At 36.5% G+C, this 10,702-nt stretch overlaps 1 pseudogene; it reads right to left on the reverse strand.

Annotated features, from left to right (window-relative positions):
• Positions 1-9,109: 9,109 nt before the first annotated feature.
• LOC131490853 (ribosome production factor 2 homolog) lies at positions 9,110-10,193 on the reverse strand (annotated as a pseudogene).
• Positions 10,194-10,702: the final 509 nt, after the last annotated feature.

Consider the following 10,702-nt stretch of genomic DNA (forward strand, 5'->3'; position numbering starts at 1 on the left):
CTCCAGGCTCTGAGCTGTCAGCACAGAGCCCGACACGGGACGCGGGGTTCGAACCCACGAGCTGTGAGATCATGACCTGAGCTAAAGTTGGATGCTCAACTGACTGAGCCACCCAGGCGCCCCTGACTTACTTATTTTAACTGCAGGTATTACTTTCTTTGTTCTTAGTAAATTACTTTTGGTCTTCTCTCTTTGTGGTTTTATTATAGTCTTCATGCAATTTAATAACATAATAGCACAAAAAGTAAATAAAAACATGCATTTGTAGGTGTGAATGTATGTGTATAATTGTATGTCTTTTGTTTAAAAAATCTAATCCATTTTCTAATTTTACAAAGCTATTTATATATTTTCTTCTTTATTATACATTTTTAAATAAACCTGTAACTTTAGTTACAAGTAAGTTAATAGCAGGTACTAAAGTAAATTTGGATGAAGAAGAGACCAAAGTTTGAGTGCAGGGAAAAAAAATGGTAAAGAGATTTTAATAATTTGATCCATCTCTAGCTTCACCTAATTCCCAGAGGAAAGAAACACATCATAGAGGGTATGTGATGATAGCACTTCTCTCTCTCTTCTATGACATGAGAAACTTTGGAGCTACATTGTGAGAAGGTGAAAACTGCTCAGATTTTTGCCATCTTCCATGAAAGGTTAACTCTATCATTCTGAGTAATGTTAACAAAATAGCCTCTGTTTTGCTTACTCCCTGCTTTTGGGAAAAGGTCAGCTTTCCTAGAAATAGTATTTCGTATTTAGCACCCAGTTTTCCTTTTTAATGATCCTATTAAAAATATTTCAACTTAATTAGAAAAAAAAGATAGTTGAAGATATAATAGAGATCTAAACTGAAGTTGTGCAGGCACACATATGAATATGGGCTTTATAAATTGATTAATATTTGGAAATAATATAGAGAGTTTATAATGTATTGAAGTTTGTAATATTATGCATACTATTTAATGTACATACTATTAATTTATAAAGCATTTGAATCATGGATAATAGATAGAAAACAATTCTATCTGCTTATATATTTATCAGGTCATATTTCTTTCTACCTGGCTAAGGAGTGTCTTGTTAACAGTTTATGCTTTAGAATGTGCAGAGGCAAAGACATGTTTAGACTTAATTGATATTTTTGGGTATCTGTAGTGCAAGAAAATGCTAGAAAATTACCTCAAAACAGCACATTGGATAAGGAATTATTGCCATTGGCTAGACCAGACAGCGAACCATTGGCGATGGCCCAAGAATCTGGAAAATGTTCAGATGGAGCCCACTGTTAGCCAGCAAATCCTGTAGGTGGATGGGACTGATTGAAATACATCTAATTTGGTTCGACTCTTGGGTACTGTTTTATTATTTATTTATTTTTATTTTTTATGCATTTATTTATTTTATTTTAGCCAGTGTGTAAATGGGGGAGAAGGGCGGGGGGTGGGGGGGGAGAGAGAGAGAGAGAGAGAGAGAGAATTTTATGCAGGCTCTATGGTCAGCATGAAGCCCAATGTGGGGCTTGACCCCACCATCCTGGATCATGACCTGAGCCTAAATCAAGAGTCATATACTGAACTGATTGAGCCACCCAGACGCCCCACCTGTTCTTGATTAAGACCTCTCCAACAGGTTTCATCATGTGTGATGGTGCCATTACCATACATAAAGTAAACAGATTCCTTTTTCTGTTCACTTAGTTCATCTCAAGGTGTTCCCTACACCTTGGGTATAGTGTCAGAGAGGACACTCTGGTGATACGTAATGAGTGTCAGAGTGGAGTGACAACTTCAACAGTTTCATTACAACTGCCAAAAAACTCAGGGCAAGGGAAACCATTTTCCACTTATGGTGGGATAGACATGACAGAGGTCCAAGATTCTAGTTTGTTCCATAAGTAACTCTTCCAACAAGGAGGACTCTAGGCTTTGCTGAGAGTGCAGGTGCTGACTCTGTGACCGAAGGCACAATGGACAGCAAGATGACGAATGTCATAGAATGAGGGTATGTAATAGCCTCTGTCTCCAAAAGGGCTCACTATGCAGCTAGTAAATGGTGTTCTAATGGGGTGTAGTGCAGAGCCAAGAAGGGCATCTTTTGCCTATGAAGTCCCTAGTTGGTCCAAAAACCCCAGAACACTTAAGAGGAGACTGCTACAGCCTTTACAAATAAAGAGTGCATGGGGTCATGAATAGGAGTCTGTTGTATTGCAATTTGGGCACTCTTTAGAGTCTTTTGGTGTAGTGGTGGCATTCTAACTGGACCAGTTTAAGAATAGCAGGATGGATGGGTTTAAGAATACTTTGTAAATTAGGAATGTGTTGCCTCCAGGACACAAATTGGCCTGCATAAATTTGGGCTTATCTTAATGTTGTGCGTATTGAAAGGAAGGGTTAATTGTTTCTTGACAGGGTCAGTGATGGAACAGCCCTTGACTGATGAAATAACACACAGAAATATTACGTTGGCATGGCCTTTTATTTTGTGTGGGGCAATAACTCATTTTTTTAACCTTTTGTGGGTGATTTGTATCTTTATGTACTAAATAAGTATGTAAAATGCATCTTATAAGATTATTCCTTAAAGATTCCAAATCAGTATTATATTTAGGGGCCTTCTCCACAGACATTTGTAGTTTATTGAGTTTATGGATTGGGTTTGAATTAACCCCTTGTCATGTTTATGAGCCATGGTGCTCAGTGAAGCCCAGAACCTTTGTCACTATGTTTTATAGCTATTTAATAGGGTGATAGCGTCCTCTGTCCTGTTAGGAGTGGTAGATGTAAAACTTCTATGGCCACTTTTTGGAGTCCATGCCATGAGGGTGCCATGGTTGTTTTACTCCATAATCTAAGGATCAGAGTATATTTTGGTGACAGAATCATAAGCAACAGCAAAAACTTCTGTAGGCTCTTAGTCAACCATTTGATTTTAAGAGTATGGACATCAGCAAACCACATTAACTGTTCTTTCACACATGAGCAGCAACCCAATAGGCTCACATAATGTATAGGATATCATTCTTTTTCTTGAGCACTTTATAGAATAGGGTCTGATGCCTTGAAAATGTTGCAGTCAAACATTAAATAGGTTCAGACACAGAACCAGTGATCATTGGGTAAGAGTCCTTTCCCATGGCTTATGCTAAAATCATCACCTATGACTTACGCTAAAATTGAGGCATAATATTCAGTCCAGTGTGCTTGATAGGCCTATGCCAATACATAATCCCAGAGCTCCTTCAAGGAGGGCCCTGATAGCATATTCCTTTGCTTAAATGCCAATTACTGAAACTTCCAACTTAAGTTGGTTAAATCTATAAAAGAAGGTTGATAGGCTGAGCAAATGCAGCACAAAGCAGCACAAAGTACATGCTTGCAAACAGGTGACAGCAGAGCTAAAAGCACATGGGAACCAATAGCAGCTCAAAGTACAAGCTTGCCAGCATGCCCTTGAGCCACACAGCAGGTCAAAGCAAGAGAACAAAGAACACTGGTGGTAGTCATTGTCTAATACTGTGCCAGCCGCTTTGTGGTTGCCCCATTGAGGGAGGGATCAACTCTCCTCCACCCAAAGTTTGGTTCAAGTGCTGATACAGATAATGCTAGACGTGTACCAAGAGAGTATAAAGAGATTTATTATTCACATATTGAGGCTTTCTGGGTAGAAAAGAACAGAAACGCAAGGTGGTGTGGAAATATCTTAGGGCAAGTGGCTTTGTTCTCTGTTGTATTTTGGGGGTCTGGTCAGCATAGCATTACTGCATACAGGTTGGGGTTTGTGTGGTTTGAACTTCCCAACTGGCACCAAGGAAGGGAATTTTCAGTCTTTCTTATAGGCTCTCCAAGGCACCACAAAAAAGGAAAAGGAGCATGGTGAGGCTTGAAAACGTTTCAGTGAAACATCAAAAAAAAAAAAAAAAAGAATCAGATACCATGTTTAATTATCTATTCTTTCTGAGAGCCACCTTTTGGAAACACTTTAATTTTATTTCTAATGTATGCATGGAATAGTTACAAATTATCAATGACTAGTAGATTTAATTTCATCTACAAAATCCCTTTTGCCATGTAAGATAACATAATCAAGGTGTGATATGTAATTATATTCCTAGTCCCGATTTTGATTTTGTCATACTGTACATTAAACTGTAGGCAACTATATGTGGCTGCAAAGGGCACATGAGCATAACAAAATGCCAAGTCAATCAGAAAAAAATAATTGAGATTCAAATGTATATGAATTCGTAGGAAGTTGTGTCAACATTATCAAACACATCAAGAATTTTAATGTCCAGGGTGACCTTCTCAGTAAGTGTGTTTGTGTGTGTGTGTGATTTAATAGCATTAAAAGACCTGCAGTTGGTGATTTCTGTGGATTTTTTATAACTATAATCCCTTCATTCTAGGTATTTCCATATAGGTTGTGCCATTGACTAATCTGACACCTTTGTATTTGACGCTAACCGCCTATGCAGATTTAAATTTTTGTCCTTTAATTTTTGCTTCTTAAAATATGATCTATCAAATATTTCAAGCTAAAAAATTCTGAAAATTCTTTGATATTCTTCCTGTTGATTGACAGTAGGATATGTATCTGCTTCTCTTGATTCTGGACTTCTCTGATTGTATAATCAATAAAATATGGTAGAAGTGATGCTGTTTCAATTTCTAGACATCTTCTATTTCAGGTATTTAGGTCCACTAACTCTTGGAGCTATTAGTCACTGTGTAAGAATTCCTACTCTTCTTGGGGTGCCACGCCCAAGGAAATCTAAGCTAGACACTTGAACAAGTTGTGTGGAGAGATGCTTGGCCAACACTCAACCATTTTTTATCATCCCATTTAAGACCTTAAAATGGCCCAAGTGGCCCTATGGTCTCCTGTCCATATTTCTAATAACAGATTCATGGCCAAAGTCAATGTTTGCTGTTGTTTTAAGCCACCACATGTTGGGTTTGTTTGGTACTGATAACTGTAATTAATAATTGGAGCATAATTTAATACTTAAAATTGTTGCTGTGACAAAATCCTAAAACATTGGCTTCAGGTCATTTGTCTTGTTTACCAGTTTTGGGCTATTAAGAATAAAACTGTAGTAGACAGGATTCTACAAGTGCCCCCAACCCCAGTTTTTCTACCCTAATCCCAGGGATTAGGGTAGAGTATGTCTACTGAGTAGTGAGTATGTGAAATATCACAGCCAGGATTATATAAGATTGAAAGGTAAAAGGAATTTTGCAGATGTAATTAAGTTTACTAATCAGTTTGCCCTTGAGTTAACCAAAAGGGCATTTTTCTGGGTGGACCTAACATAATCATATGATCCTTTTGAAGCAGAGATTTCTCCTTCTAATAGCAGAAGGGTAAGAGAAATTTAAAGTACTAGAAGATTTTTGGGCATCTGAATGGCCCAGTAGGTTGAGCATCTGGCTCTTAATTTCTTCTAAGGTCATGATCTCTGGGTTGTGGGCTTGAGCTCTGTGTTGGGCTCTGTGAAGATGGTTGGGATTCTCTGTCTCTGACCCTCCACTGCTTGCTTGTGTGTTTCTCTCTCTCTCTCTCTCTCTCTCTCTCTCTCTCTCTCTCTCTCGATAAATAAATAAAAATTTTCGAAAATAAAAAATAAACTACTACAATGATTTGACAACGCTGTTGGGAGTTGAAAATGGAAAGACCTATTGGCAAAGACCAAGACTAGCTTGTAGGAGCTGAAGGAACTTCCAGACAGCATCCAGCAAAAAAAAAAAATTGGAGTCGGTGGGGGGGTGTTTCTGTCTTATACTATACAGAACTCAAACCTATCAATAACCTGAATGAAACCGGAAGTATGCTCTTTACCAGATACTTGTAAAGTAACCTAGCCAAGACCTTGATTTCTACCTTGTGAAACACTAAGGAAAGAATTCAGTCATGCCTACGCATACTTCTGACCTATAGAACTATGAGATAATAATTGAAAGGTGTTCTAAGATAATCAGTTTTTGGCAATTTATTCCAGTGAAATAAAATGAGTATAAGCTGCACGTACATTTTGGACATGGCTTTTTTTTTTTTTTTTTAATAAACATGTTTTCTTTTTGGGTAAATTCCTAGTAGTAGAATTGGTAGGTTATTGGGTAGGACGGTGTTTAACTTCATTAGACAATTCCTGTGAAAATGTTTCCCCAAATAATTGTATCACTTTATATTTCCACTATAAATGTGAAAATAAGATCTTCAATTTTTCCACATACTTGACAAAACTTTCAGTTTTATCTTTTTAGTTTTAGCCATTCTTGGTGTTAGACAACATTACCTTATTCTGATTTAACTTGAATTTCCCCAATGAATAATAATGTTGAACTTCTTTTCATATTGTCTATATATTCTTTTGTAAATACCTATTGAGAATATTTTTCCAATTTGTAGTTATATGTCTTAAGTTGAGTTATTTGAGTTGTTTATATTTTATACATTCTAGAAAAGAGTTCATGATCAGGAATATCACCAACATGAAGCTTACATTTTTATTTGTTTAATGATAACTTTGAGGAACAAAAGTTTTTATTTTTGTGTGTACCCTCTCTAAAAAATTGTGTCCCCTTCTATTTATTGAAGATATTATATAATAAGAATTTATAATAATCATTTTGTAGATGTATTGTCATACCCCTTTTACTTTAAATGGCTTCATATTCTACATGGTCACATTTTTAAATAAAATCATGCTTAGTATATAAGGTGTTAACATTTAATATCTTTAAGTGATCAGTATATTATTTCAATTAGCTATTTTCATACTTCTAATTAAGTGTGACCTTTTAAAAATAGAAAATTGTTACTGAGATAATATTCTTTGAATCTCATTAAAGTAAACAGATTGGCTTGCAAAAAATCAATTTCAAGATCTCTGTAACATATAAATAGAGGAATACAGTTAATTTCAGATTTCCTTGTAATCAGCAGCCCTATTTTCATACAATGTTGAATAATGAAGGTTAAGAAATTTTTAGCTTCACTTTGTTCTTCCCACTATATAACTCACCTCAAACCACAATTGTTACTCATTTATGCCTGTCTCCTCCCCGCAAAAAGTTCTAACGGCCAGTATGAAAGGGAATAAAGATGATCATTCGAGATTCACCTGAGTGAGGTTATCATCTTATATGTCAGATTCATGGGTTATAGATTTAAATTCTAACTGTACCTCTTTAAAACATTTCAACTCGCATTGGATAATTAGCATTGTCTTGGACATTTTAGATTGGAGAAGCCAAAGAACGGTGCTGGCCTGAGGTATCCTAACTACTGTACGATATTTGTAGTTGTTTTCATTGCTGTTAACTTATAGCATTAATTCATTGTAATTGTTCTGTTTCTTTTTTTGTCTTCCTTTCTTTTTCTGTCTTCTCTAGTTTTAATTGAGCAATTTATATGATTCTATTTCCTCCTCTCAATTGGCACATCAATTATACATTTAAATTAGTTCACTTTAGCTTGTCTGAATCTGTGTTCTAGTGGAGCAGTCAGATGTAATTTGTGTGTGTGTGTTTAATCAGCCCATCTGTTTTGCTGCTGTTTTGATAGCATGTCCCATCTTGAGTAACTTCTCTCACCCCTTTAACTATATCCATCCTTTGTCTTTTGATCATAAAGCACATGGATTTTTGTGGTATTTTCGTGTGTGTGTGTCCTTGTTTGTTTTTCTTCACAGTTTGACTATTGCTTCCTTTTCTCTATGTACCAGTGGCCTGTCAAGCTGGAAATTTAGACCGTAAACCCACCTCACTTTCAAATTACCTGTTTGCTTTAGATCTGTGGTGGTAGATACATACATACTTTTGCTGACGCCATATTAGTATCTAAAGTGGAATTATCTGAGCCAGCCCCAGGATCTTAGCCAAATAGAGCATGTGGCCACTCACTCATGGAGAATGGGCAAATACAATGACCATTTTACCCAGGTAAACTTGATAGTCTTGATGGAAGTGATTTTAAAGGAAAGAAAGGCAAATGTAAATTAAAGTATGTTTGTAGTTTCTTCTAGCATGCGAACAGGACCATACTAGTGCAAAAACATAAATGCCTTAGGAAATGAGTAAAAAAGAACATCATGAAGAAAACTGTGATGTATTTTGAAAAAAAATATGTGTGTGAGATGTGAAAGTACTAGCTATATGCTATATGTGTATAGTTATATATAAATATAGATAGAGAGATTGATTCTATATAGATAGATATATCCTATATAGATACATAGATATAGATATGATGATAGATACATAATATTAGTTACAAAAATTCAAGATATCAATGCATTGCATCAGCATGGCCACACTTCCTCTCATGTTTGCATGAGATCCTAGCCATGGGAATTAGGAGAACAATGAAATAAATAGAATATTTTATGCTTATTTTTTTACCAAATAGAAAAAGAAAAAAAACTTTTGTTATTTAAACCTCAGCTGATCAACAGTTCATTTTTTTTTCTTACTTTGACTTCAGTAGATTTACTGAAGATAATTTACGTGACCTCAATGAATGGGTTAACTGTATCACAGAGATCAAGATAACAGAGTCATATAAAATTGGACATTGACCTTGCCTTGAGAAATGGAAATTCTGGTAGCTGTGTAGAACTGATTGTTCTGGAAAAACAAACACTACTGTGGTTCATCCCAAAGTAGAGTGTAAAGTGATAGACCTTGACTGTTGTGAATGAACACATATATGTAACTCCAGAAGTCTTGTGTATAGCCAAAAGAGTGTAAATAACATTTTATTATGCTAAGTATTGACAAATAGTATTGACCTAATTCATGTTGATGGGTGTCTGGACATGGTGTTAAAGAGTTTACTTCCCATGTGACCCAGCTTCATGGGGTCTTTCTCAGACATCACTGTGGAGAAGTCAATGACCTGTCACAAATAAGAGCCTCCAGAGATACTTAATGAGTGCCCATGGACCAAAGGTGGGCAGAAGAGACACAAATTTATAAGACTGGAGGCTCATTAACTACACTTTTTTAGTCACTTAGACCTGACTTAGCACATCTGAGCTAGCATGAGAAATAGAGGGTTTTTGTTTGTTTGTTTTTGTTTTTTATTTTTTGTTTTTGTTTTAGCTAGTTCCATCAATTGTTTTCAATTCTCTTTGATTTTTTCTCCTGGTCTTCTGTTATCTTTTCTGCAGGTCGCTTCTTCAACCCCTTCATTTCCCTGGTTTGTAGTTTGCTTAGGTCTTGCTTCTGCATAGGAATCCTTCCATAAGTTGTGCCAAAGTGTCATGGGAGACATTTGTCTTCTTCTTTGGCTTGAGGGCTTTTGGCATTTTCATAGATAATTTGTAAAGATCATCTGATGCCAGATATGTCCTCCTCAGAACCAGATCCAATGAAGACCCCGTCTCTTCCAATTCAATCCTTGGTGTTTTACAACCAGACTTCTTCAACAGCAACTTGTAGCCTCGAAAGTAAATCTTCCCATTCAGTGCGGTGAAGTGCAGAACATACTCTAAACCAGCCAGGTGGATATTTGATACTGTGGGGCCTCTGAAGAGATCAATAAGAAGATTTTTTAGCCTTCTGTAGTCTTCTGTTACATCAAAATCATAACCAGCAAATAGTAACATGGGTTTTGTTCTCTCAGAACATTTACTATTCTTGATGTCTTTTAGAGAGACAAACTTCTCAGTACCTAATTCGATCATATCCAGCACATGGTAGTCATACATACGACCTATTACTAGATTATTTGGCTACTTCTTATTATGGGAGCCAAACATAAATAAAGACCAATCTGACTTCTTTTAAAATAATTCCAATGGGGGGCGCCTGGGTGGCGCAGTCGGTTAAGCGTCCGACTTCAGCCAGGTCACGATCTCGCGGTCCGTGAGTTCGAGCCCCGCGTCAGGCTCTGGGCTGATGGCTCGGAGCCTGGAGCCTGTTTCCGATTCTGTGTCTCCCTCTCTCTCTGCCCCTCCCCCGTTCATGCTCTGTCTCTCTCTGTCCCAAAAATAAATAAAAAACGTTGAAAAAAAAATTAAAAAAAAATAATTCCAATGATGTCTGATCTTCACATGGTCTTGTAATGTTTTTCTTTTTATACAGAATGCCATATGGTTTTGTCAGTGCATACATATCTCTAAGTACTTGTGTCACCAGTAAATTTGCATTTCCCCCTTTAATCAGCATAGCATTTTTAACATTTTCACTAAGTTTTTGAAGTCTGGCTTCTTTTAATAAGGCCAGTTCCAAGATTATGAAGTGTGCATTGCTACATAGATAATCTATGTTAGATTGATGTTTATGGCCCCAATTATAGGCGCTCTTTGCCAGATAACTGTACAGAGTCCTGCTTCTCTGACTTTGCACTAAATCATGTGACTACCTTTGTTCATGGGAATCATTGTAAATATGATACTGTAAGAAACGTGGAAACTCTTTCACATGTCCATTTGCTGATTTTGAACTTTCTCATCTCTAACAAAAGATTATTTCCAAAGTAGGCTACTGGAAGAAAATAAATGCGTGGCCCAATTACCTCTGTTTTCCTAAATGATACCCAGCTAAGTACCAGACATGTGAGTGATCCCAAACATGACCAGAAAAGTTACCTGGCCAAACCTAGGTAAATTGTCTACCTGAACTTTATAAGCTAAACAAAGGATATAATTTTAAGCCACTGAGATTGAAGGTTTCTTAAGCAACATTATGTGCAGAAT

This window comes from Neofelis nebulosa, chromosome 12 (genome assembly GCF_028018385.1).
Source record: "Neofelis nebulosa isolate mNeoNeb1 chromosome 12, mNeoNeb1.pri, whole genome shotgun sequence".
Lineage (NCBI taxonomy): Eukaryota > Metazoa > Chordata > Mammalia > Carnivora > Felidae > Neofelis > Neofelis nebulosa.